At 39.6% G+C, this 23,148-nt stretch overlaps 2 long non-coding RNA genes across 2 annotated transcripts in view; both read left to right on the plus strand.

Annotated features, from left to right (window-relative positions):
* Positions 1 to 23,148, plus strand: part of LOC145716792 (uncharacterized) — a 412,414-nt gene that overhangs the window by 270,736 nt on the left and 118,530 nt on the right. The window lies entirely within an intron of this gene.
* LOC145716773 (uncharacterized) overlaps positions 1 to 23,148 on the plus strand; it is a 115,582-nt gene that overhangs the window by 3,928 nt on the left and 88,506 nt on the right. The gene's annotated exons all lie outside the window — the stretch shown is intronic.

Consider the following 23,148-nt stretch of genomic DNA (forward strand, 5'->3'; position numbering starts at 1 on the left):
CTTTTGAAAATTTCGCAAAGCTGTCAAACTGTTTTCTTCTCCCAACCTCTGTCCCCATCCGGAGAGGGTCCATAGCTTTTTGTAGGTCCCCGGCCCAAAAAAGGTTAAGAATTGCTCTTGGCAGCGAGAGGGGGCGGGGACTTTGGTGCCCAGACTGGGTTTAGAGATACGGGGGAGAGGGGAGTGATGGCGGAGTGCTAGGGGACGGTAGTGGACCCGGGCCGGGGTGGGGACGAGCGGGGGGTGGCGGTTGTGGGGGGGGGGGGAAGCACCAGTCTGGGGAGGGATTTCTCAATCATTTCTTCGTTTTCGCCAGAGAGATGCTAGGAGTAGTTCACAGCTCACACTTCAGGCTACACCTACCTCGCCTTGGGATGCAAATTTGGAAGTTAGACAAGCCGGAGCAGGGAGGCTGTGTGTGAGCGTGTGTGTGAGTGAGAGGAAGGGAGGGAGGGAGGAGCAGGGAGGGAGAGAGAGCGAGGGAGAACTGTTTAATCCTGGGTGGTTCAAAAGTACTTTTTCTTTCACCGGCCCTCAGAAAGAAGTTAGGGTGTGCTAATTTCACTAATTTCAGGAGAAAGGAAAGTGTCCCAGAACTGGAGTTTTCTGTTACTTAGTAGGCTGGCACTCTGAATTGGAAATACCAAAGACTATCAACACCAGGGACCATGTAGCAGTATGCTAGAAGTGTCCTCTACTCTTGAAATATTAATGCATGTATTTCTCTTGGTAGAGGGAAAAATGACTTGGTAATTCCTAAAAAAGTTGTTGACCCAAATGGACCAATGGTGCCATTGTCTAACTGTATTACTGGAATTTATAATGAGTATAAACAGTAAAAAGATGGGAAAACAGAAACACCTGTAAAGTGCAAAGATTTTTAAAGGATGACATTTAGATCTTTTTCTTAAACCTTCAGAATAATTTACTAAAATACGTGTATTCTAAAACACAATCTTTCTTTTCATTATGTAATAAAATTCCTCCCAATCACAGTATCTGGGAGTTCCAAACTTAGCAAGGAATGGAAAAACTATTACAAAATGAAACTATTAGTTGATTCCGATGGAAAATATTCTAGAACTTTTACTGTAAAATTACTCAAAAATATAGTACTTTTACAGATACATAACTGAAAAGAACAGAGTAGAGAGACCAGGACTAAACCCACATATACAGTCAATTGACTTATGGCAAAGAGCCGAGAATATACAGTGGAGAAAGGATAATCTGTTCAATAAATGATATTGGGAAAACTGGACAGCCACACGCAAAAGAATGAAACCGGATCCTTATCTTACACCATCTACAAAAATCAGCTCAAAGGGGATTAAAGACTTGAGTGTTGAGACCTGCAATCATAAAACTCCTAGAAGAAACAGGGGTAAGCTCCTTGATGTTGGTCTTGGTGATGACTTTTTGGATTTGATACCAAAAGCAAAGGCAACAAAAGCAAAAATAAACAAGTGGGACTACATTAAACTAAAAAGCTTCTGCAAGCAAAGGACATCATCAACACCATGAAGAAGCAACCTATATAGTGGGGGAAAATATTTGCAAATCATATATACCGGATAAGGGGTTAATATCCAAAATATATAAAGAGCTCATACAACTCAGTAGCAAAAAAAAAAAAAAAAAAAAATCAATTAAAAAAATGGTCAGAGGATCTGAAAAGACATTGTTCCAAAAAGATGTACAGATGGCCAGCAGGTACATGAAAAGATGTTCAATATCACTAAGCATCAGGGAAATGCAAATCAAAACCACAATGAGTTATCACCTCACACCTATTAAAATGGCCATTACTAAAAAGACAAGAAATAACAAGTTTGGTGAGGATATGAAAAAAATGGAATCTCTGTGCACTGTTGGTGGGAATGTAAATTGGTGCAGCCAGAAACACAGTAGGAAGGTTCCTTTAAAAATTAATAATAGAATTACCATGGTATCGAGCAATTCTACTTCTGGGTATTTATCTGAAGGACACAAAAACACTAACTTGAAAAGTTATCTGCATCCCCACGCTCACTGCAGTATTACTACCAATAGGCAAGACGTGGAAGCAACCTAAGTGTCCATCAATGGATGAATGGATAAAGTAACAGTGGTACATATATAATGGAATATTATTCAGCCATAAAAAAGAAGGAAAGCTTGTGGCAACGTGAATGGACCTTGAGGGCATTTTGTGAAGGGAAATAAGTCAGATAGAGAAAAACAAATGCCATATAATCCCACTTACATGTGGAATCTAAAAAAAAAAAAAAAAAAAACAACAAAACTCCAAAAAACTGAACTCATAGATACAGAGAATGGATTGGTGGTTGCCAGAGGTGTGGGTAGGGGGTGGGCAAACTGGGCAAAGGCGGTCAAAAGGTAAAAAGTTCCAGTTTTAAGATAAATAAGTCTTGGGATGTAATATAGCACAGTAGCACAATAACTATAGTTAACAGGATTGCTTTGTATGTTTGAAAGTTGCTGAGAGTCTATCTTAAAAGTCATCACAAGAAAAAGAATTGCAACTATGGGTAGGGATGGATATTAATTACACTTACTGTGGTGATCATTTCACAATATCTGCATATATCGAAGCTTTATGTTGTATACCTGAAACTAATATATTATTATATGTGAGTTTCATGTCAATAAGAAAAATAAAGTTTATAAAGGATAAAAAAACAAAGCACTTTTCAATATTTTCTATTAAACAAATTTTCTCTCTTTCAATATAAACTCTCCTGATAAGGGTAAGCTGATAGTATAGAAATTGTTATGTGTAGGGACAGAAGTCTCCTTAGTGTATTCTCTCTCTTAGCTTCCTTTCTAGGACTTGATTTTAAAAGATAAACTCTGTTTACTCTTCTTTAAAATTGCTCCTGATACAACCCAGTCATCTCCATAAGAGCTGACAAGAAAGGAAAATACAAAGTATCTCTTGGTGACCTTGTGACGTGACCAAGACTCTGGGTTTCTGAAAGTCTCATCCTCAGTGAGAGTCTATTCATCCTTTCTCAATTGTATTATCTTGCCTCTGAATTTACATCTGTAAACAAGGCTTAAAAAATCTTAGGTTTGAAATCATAGTGTAGGACAGTGGAGTGAACTATCTAAATAATTCAGGTCCAAACTATCTAAATAATTCAGGTCCAGATCTTTTGTCTGAATCATCATCATCAACATGTTTTGAGTATTTATCATGTGCCAGACCGTGTACAAATATACAGCATTTAATTCTTATAACAGGTCTATGAGGTAGGCAGTATTAGTAATTTAATTTTACACATAAGGATAGCAAGGTCTAAAGCAGTGAGATGATTTGACAAAGGTCCCTTAATTAGTGAAAGATAGGATTCAAATTCTGTTTCAGCAGTTTAGTCTAAGTTGATAATCACTATCATATATAATGAATAAAGGAGTCATCAAAAGCATGGCTGGGTTTTAGGTGCCTGGTTTGGGAGAGGTTGGCTAATACCATGTAGAGAATTGCCTCAACTTTCTCTTCTATGTACAATTTTTCTTTGGCTCTCTAACTTCCTTTTCTAATGCTGAGTATTTCATGATAATCATCTTAGTTATTTCACTGATATTTCACTTTTTCCATGGCACCTAGAACAAATCTGGTACATAGTAGGTGCTCAAATATTTACTGAATGGTAAATAGATTCCTTATTTTATACAAATATATGTGTGCAGTTTAGAGGGTAGTTTTATAAATAGGAATATAGAATTACTTGAGTTCGGGGAGAAAAGTGGATTCTTCAGTAAACTGGCCCATCACAAAAGTTTGCTTGAAAAGAAGCAGAGCTTTTGGAGGTCACCTAGAGTTAACAGAGAGAGAATTCTTAGTGTATTTCCTTCTCCCAGGCTTTACTGGAAGTGAACGTTATTGTAGGTTAAGTGGAAGACCTCTTTGGCTGATTTTTCACGAAAACGGTATCCCAGAGGAGTGATGATTGATGTTAGTCCCTAGGGAGAGATAAGCTGGCCAATGGAAATGCAAGACATGACATCACAAGTGACTTTATTAGCAGAACATCGCTGGAAACAGCAGGAAGGAGAACTGAAGTGAAGCCATCTATTTCCACAGAAAGGAAAACCCACACCCGAATGATAGGGAAAGCCCAGGATCCAGAATTAAAGTGAATAGTTTCCTGAGTGGTCAGCAGTGGGTGGTTTCTGGAATAGATAAGCCAGGGTACTGAGTTAGACAGGTTTCCGGTGGATGAAGCACTAAGCAGGGGATGGGTGATGTCCCCACTCTGACCTCCAGCAGTGCGCTGGCTGATCCAGTCCCATGTTTGCATAGTGGAGGGAGGGAAAAACTGTCATCTTTTCTTGCCACATGGGTGAAGGACCCTACTGTATTTTATAAAGTCTTCCAAATACTGACTTCAAGTAAAGGGAAATGTAGAGAAAGTTATAATTGTATACTACTAGTATACCAAAAGTTATATGAGTTTTACTGTTATTAATGATAGCACAAGATTTTCTTGAGTTGGTACCGTATGCGAATTAATCCTCATTGGCAGCCCTGCCATCTGGGTTTTACTGTCCCCGTTATACATATGATGAAAATAAGACTCAGGAAGTGAAGTGATTTGCCCAGCATTACAGAGGTAGAATGTGTGATGAGTTGGGATTTGAACTGTGGTCATTTTACCCCCAAAGCTCATGATCTCCATTAACCAGAACAGCCTGGTAATATGAAACTGTTCACTGAATTGTTTTTGATCATTCAGCCTTTACACTTAGCCTGATGAATACCACCTTTAAGAACTTTTTTTTGGGGTGCCTGGGTGGTTCAGTTGGTTGAGCATCGGGCTCTTGATTTCGTTTCAGGTCATGATCTCAGGGTCATGAGATCCAGCCCCGTGTCGAGCTCTGTGATGGGCATGGAGGCTGCTTAAGATTCTTTCTCTCCCTCTCCCTCTACTTCTCCCTCATGTGAATACTCTCCCCCTCTTCCCACCCCCCCCCAAAAAAGAAAAGAACTTTTTCTTTTAATGCTAAATCTAAAGTTCTAAATAACTTATCTTAAGCCTACTTTGAAAGTCATAGTTCCAGTCTGTAAGGTGGTTCTAGATACTCATGACTAGCTTGTGGCAGTTCTGCAAAGTTATTAACTCACCAGGTGTTCCTTGCTTACTTGTCGTTCCAGAAGACCATACTTTTGCTCTTGTCCAGGCTGTGGAGCCCCAGATGATACCTGCTAATATTTGTTTGAGACTCTTTGGTCTTCAAATCCTTGTTCCATTCCCTCTGATACCTTGTGGAATGAGACTTTCAGACCTAGGGTTCAACTCATAACTACAAATGATTTAGAAATACTGGACTTCTAGCTTATATCCAAACCGCCTGGAAACTGAAGCCAAATCAGAAAGTAATATAATGTGTGCAAATACAATGTCACCATTTTGTGAAAGAGCACATTCAACACAGACATGGGTTATATATATGCTGTCATGGGATCTTATAATTCTTAGGGTATTTTGAGATGCACTGGGTTGTTATATGCCCCCTGAGCCTTGAAATTCTCCTGTCATACTTTGTTTCACACTTCTTGTTGCTGTGAGGGCAAGGAGCAAATCAATCTCCCACTGTATCCCCTTGGTGGTATGTAACAGGCACTTAATAAATGTTTCTTTTTTTTTTTTAAAGATTTTATTTATTTATTTGAGAGAGAGAGAGTGAGAGAGCACAAGAGGGGGGAGCGGGAGAGGGAGAAGCAGACTCCCCGCTGAGCAGGGAGCCCAATGCGGGACTCGATCCCGGGACTCCAGGATCGTGACCTGAGCCGAAGGCAGTCGCTTAACCAACTGAGCCACCCAGGCGCCCTTAATGAATGTTTCTTAAATGAATGAGTTAACTATTGCCCCCAAATTATTTCTAGCTTTCAGAGCCGGTGTTCCTTTTAACTAATGAGAGTCATTCTTTCATACACAACACAGTGCGTGTGCACACACACACACACATAAAGGAAACCCCAGGAATAATTGACATAGTCTCTGTATTTTGTGGTATCATTATTCATGAGAGGGAAGACTTGCTTTAATTAGAATCTTATCATGATTCCTTTCTTCAGGAGTAGAAATTTTCAGAGCTAGGCTTTCCCTGATGGCTACTTCAGGATCATGAGCATGACAAGTAAGAGACCAATGCTATGGCAGTTTCCATATCCTTTTTATATCCTGAAAACAGGGTATAAAACAGGGTACTTATAATTACCTGCCTCATAGGGATGGTGTGACAATGAATTGATCAATGAAAATCTTGGCTTAGTGACTGGCATAAGTAAGCGATCTCTGTTCAAATCAGTGGCCTCACTCTAACCCACTTGCTAGTTAGGAAGAGTGATTTCCGATTCAGTTTGACAGAGAAGGGTGCTGTCAACCTAGCACCCCTTTCCCTGTTAACCTCCTTCACCAAGTTATGAGCCTTTCTCCTACTGGGAAAGGAAAAAAAAATCATGTGTGTGCTAATATTTCCTTGACTATGTATTTCTTCTACACTTATACTTGCTGTGAGTCCCTTTGTCCTTTTCAAATTATTTCCATTTTTATTTATTTTTTTTTTAAAGATTTTATTTATTTGAGAGAGAGAGAATGAGAGAGAGCACATGAGAGGGGGGAGGGTCAGAGGGAGAAGCAGACTCCCCGCTGAGCAGGGAGCCCGATGCGGGACTCGATCCAGGGACTCCAGGATCATGACCTGAGCCGAAGGCAGCCGCCTAACCGACTGAGCCACCCAGGCGCCCCAAATTATTTCCATTTTTAAAAACAGCTTTACTCTCCCTCAGACTCTGCTTAAATTAGCAATGCTAGCATATAAGTCCTATCTAGCATTTTTTCCGGCCTGGGGCCTTTTGTTTTCCTGGCAGAACTTTTAAATAATCAAAACATAATTTTCCCTCTAAACATTAAAAAAAACCTGTTTTTGTATGGCAAGCAATTTTTACACATGCAAAAAAGGAATTTCCTCAGCCAATGATGCTTAATGACTTGTCTGTCCTAATGGTATTTATTATAATAATGGCACACCTTAACAGTGGCTTTCTATTTCCAGGCACAATGGAAAATACTGTATTCAATCCTCCTGTCAACCCAATGAAACAGGAATGCCTTTAGCCCCACTTTTCAAGGAGGAAATGAAGGCAAAGAGAGGATACATAACTTACCCAATGTTGCAGAGCTAGTGAGTAGGGAATCAAAGCCAGACTTTTTTCTTTCTTTCTTTCCTGTAAAAAATTATGTGTGTGTGTGTGTGTGTGTATGTATACACACATAAATTATATATGTGTGTGTGTGTATATATATATATATGTAAATTTTTTTATATATATATATAAATTTTTATTTTAAGTAGGCTTCCCACCCAATGTGGGGCTTGAGCTCCCGACCCTGAGATCAAGAGTCACATGCTCTACTGACTAAGCCAGCCAGACGCCCCTCAAAGCCAGGCTTTCTGATTTTAAGGCTGATACGCTTAAACAATGACATTATACTGACTCTCATATGTATTTAAGCTCTATTAAGCTTAATACAGGATACATTTTTATGCTCAGGAATACAATCTCAAAGAGTGGAGATCCTGACATTGGGAGAAATTCAGATATCAGGCTAACTGGGGAGGAGGCCAATACGGGTTTTGGTTTAGGGAATCAGAAATGATGGAATTCTGAACAGCAAGCCAAGTGGATACTGAGGAGGAAAATGTCTTTCCAGCATGCTAAACCACTCATTCACCTAAATGTAAGACTGGCCCTTGACAACATTAGTGTCCTTCAGTGGTCTCATGGCCCTGACCATTTTTATAAACTCCCATGGCCCTCAGTTCAGCCCAGCATCTTAGTGTGGTTCAGGCTGCTCTGTGGTCTTCACTATAAAAACAGCACTTGGCCAAGAGGCTTGCCTTGAAGTTGTATAAGTAGTTCAGGGTTTGAATTGCCAACGAGGAGCTTATGTGGGGGCCCAGTACAAAGAAGGTTTTCCAAGAACTTCTCAAGATATCTCAGCTCCTGTGACCACCAAGAACAATGGAGAGAGGCTGGGGGCAAGGAGGAATACCTTCATTTTCCAAATTAATGTGCAAAAACGTCAATGTGTCGCATGTCCCAGCTTGACCTGGCAAGATTATGTGACAGCAAATGAGTGCCAGTTGTAAGTGGCATATTCACCATGCACTACCTTTGTGTTAATTGGCACCAAGAGCACAGAATAGGTTGCTTCCTGAAATGTAAGCCTAGCAATTAGTGCCTTGTCGAGTCCCTATCAGATGTTGGCCAAATAATTGGCTTTGCACTTTTCCTCCCCCCACTCAAAAACAGGTCTGACAGTACCTATTGGTGGCATTCACGGCAAGCAGAACTGGAATAAGCTTCAGCTCCTGTTGAGCTCTGTGCAAGAGGCACAGTTACAAGAAGCGAGGGTTTGGAGGCAGAATTTTCTTTCGGGCAATCGTACCATGGTGGTGGTGGTGCCAGAATGCTACTTACAGGAGGCCACACAAATGCACCTGTGTAAATGTTTTAAATCAACATTTCTTACAGTGGATCACTCAGTTCATTAATTCTGAATGCAAATCTGTACTTCACAGAATTTCTATTTGCTCTAAGGTACCTTTTCTGACAAAACGGAGGTCACAGTAGAGAAATGACTCCATGAGCGGTGATTTTGGTCCTTAGGTCAAGGAGTGACAGAGGTCCTAAAAAAAAAAAAAAAAAAATGACACAATTCAAGAGCATCTCCTCCCCACTTTACTGGTCAGGTGAAAAGGGAAGGCAACCATCAAGAGATGGTGAATGAAATATTAGACAATTATTGAAGAGTAAAAGGAGCTGTGTGTTAGCACACAAACATGTTCAAGATGTGTTATTAAGCAAATAAGTTGCAGAGTTGTTTGTCTAATTGGGTCCTAGAGTAGTAAAAACAAAATAAAATAGCAATAACAAGATCTCAGCTTGCGCTAGAACAGGATATGCGTAGAAAAAAAAATCTAGGAAGATGGGTATTCATCAAACGTGACCATAGGACTGTGATCTCTGGGGCTGGGGATCATGGAAATCTTTTATTCTTTCTACATTTCTATGATACCCATTTCCATATTTTTAATAATTTTCACAACAAGAAAATATAATTTTCTTTAATGAGAAAAAAATTTTAAAGTAAAAAGATAATATATAAAGAAAATATTAGGGTATCACCATCCTTAGGGAAATTTTTCTTATAAATTAGGCATAACTTCAGCTGTTTCTGTCACATTCAATACGTGTTTCATTATTTGAAAATAACTTTATATGTATTCGCATCTGTGAACAAACACCAGGAAGAGATTTATGATAGGCAAGTCAGGCTTTTGAGAAGAGTTTGAGGGGAGCCTGTGGCTTAGGAATATAAGCATTTGATACACAGTAACTGTGGATTTAAAATGTGAATGCAGGGGGCGCCTGGGTGGCTCAGTCGTTAAGCGTCTGCCTTCGGCTCAGGTCATGATCCCAGCCTCCTGGGATCGAGTCCCACATCGGGCTCCCTGCTCGGCGGGAAGCCTGCTTCTCCCTCTCCCACTCCCCCTGCTTGTGTTCCTGCTCTCGCTATGTCTCTCTCTGTCAAATAAATAAATAAAATCTTCAAAAAAAAAAAAATAAAATAAAAAATAAAATGTGAATGCAGAATAACAGCCAAGTAGCCAGGAAAAAAGTAAAGCATTTTCAACCCCTGACTATATAAACTGAGAGGACACTTGCTCATTCATTCAGTACATATTTATTGAACATATCCTATATGCCATGCACTTTGCAGATAGCACTGGAGTTCACAGTCTAGGGGGGAAAGACAAACACAGAATAAGTAAATAGGTGAACAGGTACATAATTAAACATTGTTCTAAGTTTTGCAGAGGAGATTAAAAGGGTGACTGTGTAGATGAAGAGAACACAGAAGACCTCTTTGAGAAGTGATAGGTAAACTGAAACCTAGGGATTAAGAAGAAGCCAGCCCCCTAAAGAATGGGAAGAAAAATATTCCAGGCAGAGAGAACAGCAGGGCAAGGTCTGGGATAGGAAAGAAGTGGGAATGTTTCAGAACCTGAAGAAGCCCTTGTGGCTAGAGTTCTGTGAACAAAGAGATGGTTTCCAGGGAGCCAGAAGCCAGGTGATAGAGGGCCTTCAGGTGAGGAGTCTGCATTTCATTTTGGGTGCAAAGGAAGCCAGGGAAATGGTTGCCGTAGGGGGTTTACAAGATGCTCTTGTTGTTTTGAAAAGATCCCTCTAGCTGCTCTGTGGAGGATGGAGTGGAGGAGGGGTAGTGTGTTGTTCCCATGGCTTGAACTAGGGTGGGGTTAGTGGAGGTGGCAGGATTTGGACATGTATAGAGTATATTTTGAAGGTAGATTCAACAGGACATGGTGAAGGATGCTATAGTGGGGATGAGAGAGAGGGGGCATCAAGAATGAGCCCCACAGGGGCACCTGAGTGATTCAGTTGGTTAAGTGTCTGCCTTCAGCTCAGGTCATGATCCCAGAGTCCTGGGATTGAGCCACGTATTGGGCTCCCTGCTCAGGGGGGAGTCTGCCTCTCCCTCTGCACCTCACCCCGCTTGTGTTCTCTCTCTCTCTCGCTTTCTCTCTCTCAAATAAATAAATCTTAAAAAAAAGAATGAGCCCCCCAGTTCTTATGCAGAAATTGTTATCTTTTATATACACACATAACAACCAGGTAGAGAGTATAAAAGAATAGGAGCCCCACATACAATAGTAACAAAATCACTGGGGAGAGAAATAACAAGAACTCTGTACGGCCTAAGTGAATAGGATTTTTAAAACATTAACAAAATCTTCAGAGATATGAGGAAATGGGGAGATGCCCTATTCTCAGGATGCCTGACCGTTACAGAGGTGCCCATTCTCCCTGAGACAGTTTACAAAATGATTAGAACCCCAGTACAAATACCCACAATTTATTTCTGTTATTTTTGTTTTGTTTGAATGAGACAGATGAAGCCAAAGTGTATCTGGGAAAAGCAGCTCAGAAAACTTTGAAAAGGAAGAACAATGTATCTCCACAGTGCTAGTATTAATATGAGATATTAAAATAGAATATAAAATCTCAGTAAATAAGGTGATACTGGATTGTGAATTAAGAGAAGTAAATTCAATGGAAGAGGAAATAGGTGAACTAGAAAAATCTAGAAACTAGATTTTAGAAAAATCCAGAAACAGCGTGAACAGTGAGAATTTAGTTTCTGAGAGAGATGACTTCTGAAACTTTCTGGGAAAACATGGACCATTCACAACACAGTGCTAGAATGACATGGTAGCCATGTGGTTTTGAAACTAACTAAAAACAATAATCTGTATCTGAATAATAATCTGAATCTATACCTCATACTTTGAATACATGCTTGATCCATATCAAATGAATCAAGAGTTGAATATAAAAATTAAATCAAGACAGATTTAGAAGAAAAGAGGAGGAAATACTTTATATCTGTGGCATAAGGAAGGCTTCCTGGTTATAACTCAAAAATTCACAAGCCATATAAGAAAAAAAATTGAAATGTTTAACTTCGTTACAAAACAAGCAAAGACAAATTCTGCGTGAGAAGAAACATCCTAATCAAAACCCAAAAGTCAAAGAAATGACACACTGAGAAATTGTATTTTCAGCTCATCACACAAAGAGAGATCTTTCCTTTAATCCAAAAGAAAAATCTACAAAAGGTATCAATTGATAGCTCATGAGAAAGGAAATACGAATGGCGTGGCCCTGTGAAGAGGTACTACGTTTTACTCATAACAAGAAAAAGTCAAAACCATGCCAATGCTAGTTTTTTAGCTATCAGGCAAAATCTTCATAAATATAATTCATTACAGTACTTTTTTGTGTGTGCCTATGTGTACATGTAAAAAAAAATGGGGAAAAATAACATTTTTATTTGCTCATGTATTCTAAAGAAACTTGAATGGATACACAAGAAGCGAAGCACAGTGGTTACCCTGGGAGGAAGACTGGGAACTGGACAGATGGGGGATGTATTAGTCTGCTAGGGTTCTCCAGAGAAGCTGATCCAAGAAGATGTGTGTGTGTTTGTATATTATATACATATATATTAATATTATATATACTACACATTAATATTTATATATAAAGAAATTTATTATAGGGAATTTATTATAAGGAATTGGCTCATATGATTATGGAGGCTGCCAAGTCCCAGTGTCCACAGAGTGAGTCAGCAAGCTGGAGACCAAGGAGAGCAGATGGTTTAGTTCTAGTCCAAGTCTAACAGCCTGAGAACAAAGACAGCCAATGGTTTAGTTCCACCTGAAAGCCAGCAGCCTCAAGGCGCAGGAAGAGCCTATGTTTCAGCTCGAGTCTGAAGGCAGGAAGAGCAGGTGTCCCACTTTGAAGGCAGTTAGGCAAGAAGAATTTTCTCTCATGTGAGGAAGGGTCAGCTTTTTTGTTCTATTCAGGCCTTCAACTGATTGTACGAGGCCCACTCACATTATAGGGCGTAAGCTGCTTTACTCAGTGTACCAATTTAAGCAATAATCTCATCCTAAAACACCCTCATAGGAAACACCCAGAATAATAATGTCTGATTGGATATCTGGGCATCCCGTGGCCCAGTCAAAGTGACACATAAAATTAACCATCATAGGCTACTATAACAAAATACCACAGACTTGAGTGGCTTGACAACAGAAATGTATTTTCTGACAGTTTTGGAGGCTGGAAGTACAAGATCAAGGTGCTGGTAGGGTTGTTTTCTGGTGAGACCTCACTCCTTGCTTGCAGATGGCTACCTTCTGGCTGTGTCCTCACCTGGCCTTTCCTGTATGCTTATGCATTTCCTCTGAGGAAGAAGGACAACTCTCTTATTTGGATTAGGGCCCCACACTTACTCATTTAACCTTAATTACCTCCTTAAAGGCTCTATCTCTAAATACAGTCACATTGTGGGTTAGGGCTTCATCATATGACTTTGGAGGGGGTCATATTCAGTCCATAACAGGAGGTGAGGGTGGGAGGGAGACTCTCATTGTTTACTTTTTTTTTAATATCTTCTGGGTTTTAAGCTACCTGAGTAGATGACCTATTTTTTAAAAAATTAAAAAATGAATTCCACATTTCTGCCTCCAGGAACTTGAAGGATATTGGTGTCATTTGCTAAGATGAAGAAGGCTGAGGGAAAAACAGTTTGGAGTGGAGCTGGGAGCATGGTGCATGCTGGGGGGGCACTCTAGTGGAATGTCACTTAGACAGGTGATGTTCAGGAATTTAGGTTGAAGACGAGAAATGGCCATGTTTCTTCTACACGTTTATCAAGTCAGGGAAATGCATGGGATCACCAAGGACAGTGGTTCTCAAAATTTATTTAACATGCTTTAGTATCATCTGGAAGGATATTGCAGGGCTCTATCCCCAGTTTCTGATTCAGTAGTTCTGAGGTCAGGCGCAAGAACTTACACTTCTAACAAACCCAAGGGGCTGCTTTTACTACTGGCCGTAGTCTCCACTTGGAGAACCACTAGCCTAGGGCAATGATTCTCCATTCTAACCTCATATTGATATCAGATGGAAAGCCATGAGAAAAAACACAATTACCCGGGATTCACCCAACTGCAAGCCAATTAAGTGAGACCCTCTGGGTAACGGGCCTAGGCACTGGTAAATTTTATTTTAATTATTTTATTTTTTTTATTTTGGGGGGGCACTGGTAAATTTTAAAAGCGCCCCTGTTGATTATGATTGCAGCCAGGGAAGAGAGCTTCTGACTAAGGAAAAAGGCCCTGGAGAAACAAGAGAAAGCCAAGAACAGAGATCTTAGGATGCTACCTCTTATTTTTTTTTTTTAAAGATTTTTATTTATTTATTTTAGAGAGAGAGAGTGCTAGCACAAGTGGGGTCAGGGGCAGCGGAAGAGGGACAGACAGACTCCCCGCTGAGCAGGGAGCCTGATGCCGGCCTGATGCAGGGCTCCAACCGGAGCTCTATCCCAGGACCCTGAGATCATGACCTGAACTGAAGGCAGACGCTTAACCGCTTGACCGACTGAGCCACCCACGTGCCCCAAGACGCTACCATTTAAATGATTCATAGGCAAGGAAGAACCAACCAAGATATAGAGAAGTAAAACCTGGCCCTCCACTAGTGTTGTAGAAAGCAGTTACAAGCTGGCAGGCTCTGTGCTGGGCTCTGGCCGTACAGATACAGTTAAGACCTACCCAGCCTTCAAGGAGCTTCCTTGCAGTTAAGGACCAAGACACTATTTTAAAGAAGCAATGGCATGATCTATTCCCTTCTTGATGTGTTCCTGGAGAAATACTTGCTCACTTACATAAGAATGCATGCCAAAGATGGTCATGACAACATTGCTTGTAATAGTGAAAAATGAGACTACATGTCCTCAGCAGAAGAACAGCTACATGGTAGGAGAATGGTATGTTCATATGGCGGAATATTGCACCATGGTTCAAACAAGTGAACCAGGTAGACATCAACTGGCAAGATCTAAAAAACTGTTGCTGAAGGACAAACAGCAAGTTGCAGCATGATGTGTATATAATTTATGTGAAGAACAACTCACATATGTGTTTGTGTGCGTAAGGACAGAAAAAGGTCTAGAAAGATGCACTCTAAATTCATACCTGTAGAAAAGGAGAGGGCACGCATTTGAGGATGGTGGGTAAAGGGACTTGAGATTTGTTTGTAAGGCTGTTAATATTTTTAAGGCTTTTGATAAATGCACGTATTTAATTACCACAATATTGGACTAATTTAATTTTTTAAAAGTCATTTACAAATGTCAATAATTACTATCAAGTCTGAAGTTAATATATGCATACACTAGAATATTTGCCTTTCTGTGAGGTCTTGAAATAATAGTCTCTGTATCCCCTCCTAATGTCGGGGTTAATTAAAAATCTCCCCTGACCACAAGAAGTATTTCTCCCAACCCATTTCTTAAACCGAAAAAAGGGCAGACCCTATCGCTTAAAAGAAAACAAAACAAAACATTGTATGGCCATCACTCTCTATGAATTTTTCTGCAAAACAAGGGTGTTTGAAATAGCATTTCAAAGATATAGACAGCTTCCTTCCCCAGAGTCTTGCCTGGGAGACATGTTAAAATTATTCCGTCCAGGAGCTGTGCTGGAATGCAAGTCTGAAAAGGCAACTGAAATTTTTACTTTGCAAGCCTCTGTCTCTTATATAGCAAGTAAATGATGCTAGGAGATCCCGCAGATGAATGTGCAGAAATCTATGGGAGCACACTTGAGCATGACCATACCTATGGCCTTCAAGACAACTGGATACTTTTGAGCTATTGTGTTGTCTCCTTGGAAAGCAATGACTTTTGGCTCCTCAGATGTTCATTTTCAGAGCCAGGACTTATGTAAGGTCTAGGAGAGCAGACGCCTTGTCTGTATCGTCGCTGTTTACCCAGTACCTCGCATGGTGCTTAACTACGGTGGATGCTCAGTAAATATTTGTGGAATGAATGAAGTCACTCACACACACACACACACACACACACACACACATCCCAGATTAAAAATAAAATCATTCATGAATTCTATATAATGTCAAGCAGAGGAAACCAAACACAGAAAAGTGAATCCTACATTTTCCATTTATAGAACCCTAAAAAAACAGGCAAAATTAATTGATGGCGATAGAAAATGGGGACTGTGGGGGGATAGAGATTTTGAAGGGCACAACGGGGGTTTCTGGGATGCTGATCATGTTCTTTTGCTTGATCGTGGTGGTGGTTATAGGAATCTGTTCACTTTGTGAAGATTCATTAAGCTATATAATTACGATTTGCACACTTCGCTGTTTGCATGTTATTTTTAAAAGTTTGCTTAAAATAAAGGAAAGCAACTTTTTCAAAAAAAAAATCACTGGTAAAGAAAGGCACGTTACTGAGGTTTTGAAGTTTTAATCCTTGATGTTGTAGATGATTTCATCTATGGAAAACTATTTTCCAATACTAAACATATTTTCACTTGGGATTTCTGAAGAGAAAATGTGTAACATCACCTCCAGGGCTTAAAGACTCAGCCCTCCCCGTTCTAAGGCATTTGTTCTTCCTTATCGGAATCCAGCTGGTGGCAAAACAGATGTTGTACGATTAGAAGCAGCTCTGCTATTGGGTTTTTAGCACCCACTCATTTTCCTGCCCCTGCTCTTTTGAAATTTCTATCCCCTCTAACAGACGAGGGAGACTATTGAAAGAAAACCAGAAACTTCAGAGATGTGCAATCTGGGAAAAATATGTGACATTCCCACCATTTAATAACCACCAGACTCACTACATTTTATATTTTTTTCTTTTCTTTTTCTCCCACATTCCTTTTTCTTTTTTTTTATTCTTGATAATAACAAAAACATTAAAAAAATTTTTGAACCCAGTAACCCAGAAACTGAACTTGCATGCACACTTGTGCATGCATGAAGTGATAGATTTACAAGGTAATTCACGGATATATTGTCTGTAGCAGCAAAAGCAAAAGGCAACCTAGCTGTCTAGCAAAAGGGGACTTTTAAGTATGTGACATTCAACAATAGAAAAGTATGGGACCATAAAAAAAGAATGAAGAGGCTGTCTATGTTCAAGATATATAGATAAGTGCAAAGTACAGACCGCTTATTTAGATGACTACCATTTATGAACATATAAGTTATTTCTGGAGGGATGCACAAGAAACTGTTAACATGGGTTGCCCCCAGAGGGAGATGGTGTACATGTAGGCAGGACAGAGACTTTCCCTGTACACCCTTTGGCTCCTTTGATATTTAAACTGTGTTATATGTTGTCTAATCAAAAGTAAATTAAAAAAAAACATATAAAATAATACATTTGGCGGTAGTTATTAGAACCCTTATCTTGCTAAGAATGTAGAACTATGGAACAATCTTGTACCCTGGAGTTGGAAGCGGAAATCGGGTCACCTAATAGGCCATTTGTCAAAACATATCAAAAATTCACAAATTTTCCTTTTGCCTATTTCTCACTGTAGGAATTTATTTTTAAGAATATAACTGTAACTAGGGATGCCTTGGTGGCTCAGTCAGTTAAGCGTATGCCTTCGGCTCAGGTCATGATCCCAGAGTCCTGGGATCAAGTCCCTCTTCGGGCTCCTTGCTCAGTGGGGAGCCTGCTTCTCCCTCTCCCTCTGCCCCTCCCCCTGCTTGTGCACCCTCTCTCTCTGACAAATAAATAAATAAAATCTTTAAAAAAAATGTAACTGTAACTATAAGACACTGATGAAAGAAATTAAAGAAGACATAAATAAATGGAAAGATATTCCATGCTTATGGATTGGAAGAATTAACATTGTTAAAATGTTCACACTAACCACAGCAGTCTACAGATTCAGCACAATCTCTATCAAAATTCCAATGGTGTTTTCACAGATATAAAGCAACCAATCCTAAAATTTGTGTGGAATCACAAACAACCCTGAATAGTGAAAGTAGTTGGGGCATTGGGGCAAAAGAAGTGGAAGAACCAAGCTGGGGGCATCACGCGACCTGATTGCAAACTATACTATAAAGCTATAGCAATCCAAACACTATGGTACTGACATAAAAACAGACATGTAGATCAATGGAACAGAATGGAAAGCCCTGAAATAAACCCATCAATATATTGTCAATTAATTTATGATCAAGTAGTAAGACTATACCATGGGGAAAGGATAGTCTCTTGAATAAATGGTGCTGGGAAAACTGAACAGCCATATGAAAAATAATGAAACTGGACCCCTATTCTGTACCAAACATACAGACACAAACTCAAAATGGATAAAAGAGTTGAATGTAAGACTTGAAAGCATAAAACTCCTAGAAGAAAGCATAGGCAGTAAGCTCCTTGACATAGGTCTTGGCAATGATTTTTTTTTTTTTTGATTTGACAACAAAAGCAAAGTCGACAAAAGCAAACAAACAAGTAGACTACGACAAACAAAAGCTTCTGTACAGGAGAGGACACCATCAACATGAAAAGGTAACCCATGGAATGGGAGAAAATATTTGCCAGTCATATAGCTGAGAAAAAGGGGTTAATACCCAAAATGTATAAAGAATTCATGCAACTCGGGCGCCTGGGTGGCTCAGTTGGTTAAGTGACTGCCTTCGGCTCAGGTCACGATCCCAGGGTCCTGGTACTGAGTCCTGCATTGGGCTCCCGGCTCAGCGGGGAGCCTGCTTCTCCCTCTGACCCTCTCCCCTCTCATGCTGTTTCTCTGTCGCTTGCTCTCTAATAAATAAATAAATAAATAAAATCTTTAAAAAAAAAATTCATGCAACTCAGTAGCAAAAAGTAATCTGATTAAAATGGTCATAGGATCTAAATACATGCTTTTTTTCCAAAGAAGATATGCAGATGGCCATCAGGTACTTGAAAAGTTGCTCAACATCACTCATCATCAGGGAAATGCAAATCAAAACCACAACGAGATACCATCTCATACCTGTTGGAATGGCTATTCTTTTTATCAAAAAGACAACAGATAGGGAGTATTGGACAGGATGTGGAGAAAAGACAACTGTTGTGCACTGCTGTTGGGAGTACAAACTAGTGCAGCTATGATGGAAAACACTATAGAGGTTCCTCAAAAAATTGAAAACAGAACTACCCTATCAGCCGGCAATTCCACTTTGAGGTATGTATCCAAAGGAAATGAAAACACAAACTCAGAAAGATACATGTACCCCCATGTTCACTGTAGCATTTCATACAATCGCTAAGACATGGAAGCAACTTAAGTGTCCACTGATGGATGAATCAATGAATAAAGAATTTGAGATATATTCATATATAGTGTATGTGTGTGTATGTAAATATACATACACACAATGGACTATTACTCATCCATAAAAAATAAGGAAATCTTGTCCTTTGTGACAACATGGATGGACCTTGAGGGCATTAGGCTAAGTGAAATAAGACAGAAAAAGAAAGATAAATACCATACAATCTCACTTATATATGGAATCTAACAACAATAAACAAGCAAACGAACAAAAATACTGAACTCAGTTACAGAGAATAGATTGGTGTTTGCCAGAGGAGGGGGAAGGGAGTTGGGTAAAATGGATAAATGTACAAACTTCCAGTGATAAAATAAATAAGTCCAGGGGATATAAAGTATAGCACGGTGACTATAGTTCATAATACTGTATTCTATATTTGAAAGTTGCTAAGAGAGTAGATCTTAAAAGTTCTCATCCCAAGAATAAAAATGTAGGTTGATGGATTTTAACTTAATGTGGTGAGCATTTTACAATATACACAAATACAGAATCATGTTGTACACCTGAAACTAATGTTATATGCTAATTATCTCAACCAAAAAAAAAAGATTATCTGAAGAAAATAATCAATGATATACAGAAAGGCTTAAATATGAGGCATTCCATCCCATGTTCTTTATAGTGAAACTGGAAATATTTTAGTGAAAATTGGAAGCTACCCCCCCCACCAAAAAATGTAGCTATGGAATGGTTATGATGAAGCACAATGAAAGACTAGATTGCAGAAATACTGGGGAAAAAATGCTACATGTATGAAATAGATAATCAGTTTCATAAATTATGGCCCAGCTATACATTAAAAATGCTATTTTAGAAGAATAATGACAGAGAAAATTGCTCATGATAGAAAGTGAAAAATATACAGTGGGTGCAGCATAATACTATGTGTTGCCCAAAATGCACCTATGTGATTGTATATATATGTGTAGGTGTGGACATGCAGGTCTAAAACCAAAATATAATTCTAGGTGATAGAATGATGAGTATTTTTATTTCCTATTTCCATTTCTATATGAATGTTCAGAAGGAACTACATTATACTTACATTTTATACTAGAAAATTTATAATAAAAGACTTAATGAGAATATTTTTTAAAGGTGCTACAAATAAATCCTGCCAATACAATGTAGTGTGGTCCAAAAAATTCAACTGTGTACAGTGAAACACTGTATTAAACTGAGCTCAATGAAATGACAGGATTGAGACTTTGGGGAAGGACAAGAGCCGGCTGCTAAGCACTTTATATCCAAAATTATACTGTTGAGAGATGTGTTATCATGGGGCACTCTCTCCATATGGAGTATGTTGATCACATATACTCTGAGAATTATTCTCTCAGAATAAACTACTCTAATTCTTTTAGGAAGCAAGTAATTGTTTACCCCAAAGCAAAAAGAATATGCCTATCTACATATGACATGGTGATACATTTTTGAAAACCACTTTTTTTAAAGATTTTATTTATTTATTTGAGAGAGAGGGAGAGAGAGAGGGAGAAGCAGGCTCCCCACTGAGCAGGGAGCCTGACATGGGGCTTGATCCCAGGACTCCAGGATCATGACCTGAGACGAAGGCAGGCGCTTGGCCAACTGAGCCACCCAGGCGTCCCTTGAAAACCACTTCTAATCAAATTACCCCCACAATATTATCTTTTATTTTAACTACCTTTTTTAAAAATCAAGGTGAGAGTCACATTTTAACCATTTTAACGTGAACAGTTTGGTGGTAATCAGTGCACTTACAATGTCATGCAACCACCAACCAACACCAAAATGTTGCCAAACATTTTCTTTCTTTTTTTTTTTTTAAAGACTTTATTTATTTATTTGACAGAGAGAGAGAGAAAGAGACAGAGAGGGAGAGAGGGAACACAAGCAGAGGGAGTGGGAGAAGGAGTGGGAGAGGGAGCGGGCTTCCCACTGAGCAGGGAGCCAGATGCGGGGCTCGATCCCAGGATTCTGGGATCACGACCCTGAAGGCAGACACCCAACGACTGAGCCACCCAGGTGCCCCTCCAAACATTTTCATTACCCCAAAAGGAAACCTCCCACACAGTAAGCAAGTTGCTGCCCATTCTCCTTTCCCCTCGTTCCCTGGCAACCACCAATCTGCATTCTATCTCAATGGGCTTACTGATTCTGGACACTGCAGGGAAACAGAATCATACAATGTGTGGCCTTTTGTGTCTGTCTTCTTTCACAGAGCATGATGTTTTCAAAGTCTGCGCCATATATCAGGACTTCATTCCTTTCAGTGGTTGAATAGTATTCCAGTGTATGGATTTAGCACCATTTGTCTATCCATTCCTCTGGGATGGACATGTGGACTCTTTCCACCTTTTGGCTACTGTGAATAGAGCTATTAACATTTGTGTACATCTGTTTGAGTCTCTGATTTCAATTTTTTGTGTCTATACCTAGGAGTGGAATTGCTATGTATAGTAATTTTTTATGGTAAGTTTAACTTTTTAAGGAACCACCGAACTACTCTCTGCGGTGGCTGAACCATTTTAAATCCCTACCCAAAATATCTAAGGGTTTCATTTTCTGAATGTATTTGCCAACTCTTGTTATTACCCCCCCCCTTTTTTTTTTGAAAACAGCAATCCTAATAAACGTGAAGTGGTATCTCATTGTGGTTTCAATATACATTTACCTCATGGTTAGGGACATTGAGCATCTCTTCCTGTATTTACGGGCTATTTGTATATCTTCTTTGGAAAGAGGCCTATTCAAGTCCTTTACCCATTTTTTAATTTTTGTTGTTGTTGTTGTTGTTATTGAGTCGTAAGAGTTGAAAGTTCTTAATAGATTCTAGGGCGCCTGGGTGGCTCAGTTGGTTAAGCTACTGCCTTCGGCTCAGGTCATGATCCTGGAGTCCCTGGATCGAGTCCCGCATCGGGCTCCCTGCTCGGCAGGGAGTCTGCTTCTCCCTCTGACCCTCCCGACCCTCCCCCCTCTCATGCTCTCTCTCTCTCAGTCTCTCTCTCTCAAATAAATAAATAAAATCTTTAAAAAAAAAAAGTTCTTAATAATAGATTCTAGATCCTAGACCTTTATCAAAAATATGATTTATATATGCTTTCTCTCATTCTATAGGTTGTCTATTCACTTTTCTGATAATGTCCTTGGATGCATGTTTTACTTTACTTACTAATGTTTACACAGAGAAATATTATTTTCTGTTCTGTTAGTTTCACCTAAAATTCTATTTGGACACATTTCTGTGTTTGACATCATTTTAAAAATGACATTATTATCATTTGACATCATATTATTTGATTATATCATTTCATTATCATATTCATAATAACTTGAGGATTGTTGGCGAAGTATTTAAGGTTTTCTTGGTAACAGAAACAAGTTAAATCCAATGAACCACTGAACAACCAGGCACAGAGAAGGGCAGGGACCACGTGGCTTTGGAGATCACATGAGTTTGTGGCCTTTGCCTCCAACACTGCAGTAAACTTGCCTCCCCACTTCCAGTTCCTTGTCTCCTATTTCAGACTCTTCTAGAACAGCATCTTACCAGCTCAGCCTGCATCAGTGTTGACCCCTGTAGGGGACACGGATCTGCACAGCCCAGATCCCTCTTTTGGGACTAAGATGCTCCTTCTCCCAGATGCTGGCTGTGTTGGCTGCTTCAAGCTCTCAGTTGAATTCCTCCTGGGGACTTGGCCTTGCCTGAAGATTGCCTTTTCATCCAAAGTCATGTCTCTTTCCCAAGGGCAGCCCAAATTTAATGAGAGGTGGTGCAGGACAACTCTGATGGGTCATTCCAGCTCCAGGGCTCCTGGGTTTGTCTAAAGCCTTGTTAAGACTCCATCACAGTTTCTTTTCCCTCTGCCTAGTGTTACTGACCTCACTTCCCCACAGGTACTGATCACAGGTATCATTCTTGCATATCAGTATCTGAATAAGACCCATTTCCCAGGAATGCAGCCTGTTAAAATCGTTAATCCGTGGAGCACTGGCCCAGGCGTTAGAATAACATCATGGTATCTAGGACCGCTACCTGAGGACTTCAAAGCTGGTCTCAGAAATGGAATGGGTGTATGGTCTATTACCATGGAATACTGAAATAATTTCCTGTTGTGTTCTTCCAGTAATACTGGAATGAATAGCTCCTACTTTTGTATTACTTCATTTGAATAAATCCCCAAAAGCTGGATTATCATGACTGATGCATTTTTATGCTGCTTTCCAGAAGGAGTCCGCTAATTTAACAAAGCTACCAACAGTGAGCAAAAACTACTGAGAATTTTTAATACACCTGTAACCAAAAAGGGGGTGGAAAAAGATATCAGGTGTGCCAGAAAATCTGC

The sequence above is a fragment of the Leptonychotes weddellii genome, chromosome 1 (genome assembly GCF_054177405.1).
Source record: "Leptonychotes weddellii isolate Sample4059 chromosome 1, ASM5417740v2, whole genome shotgun sequence".
NCBI classification, from domain to species: Eukaryota; Metazoa; Chordata; class Mammalia; order Carnivora; family Phocidae; genus Leptonychotes; species Leptonychotes weddellii.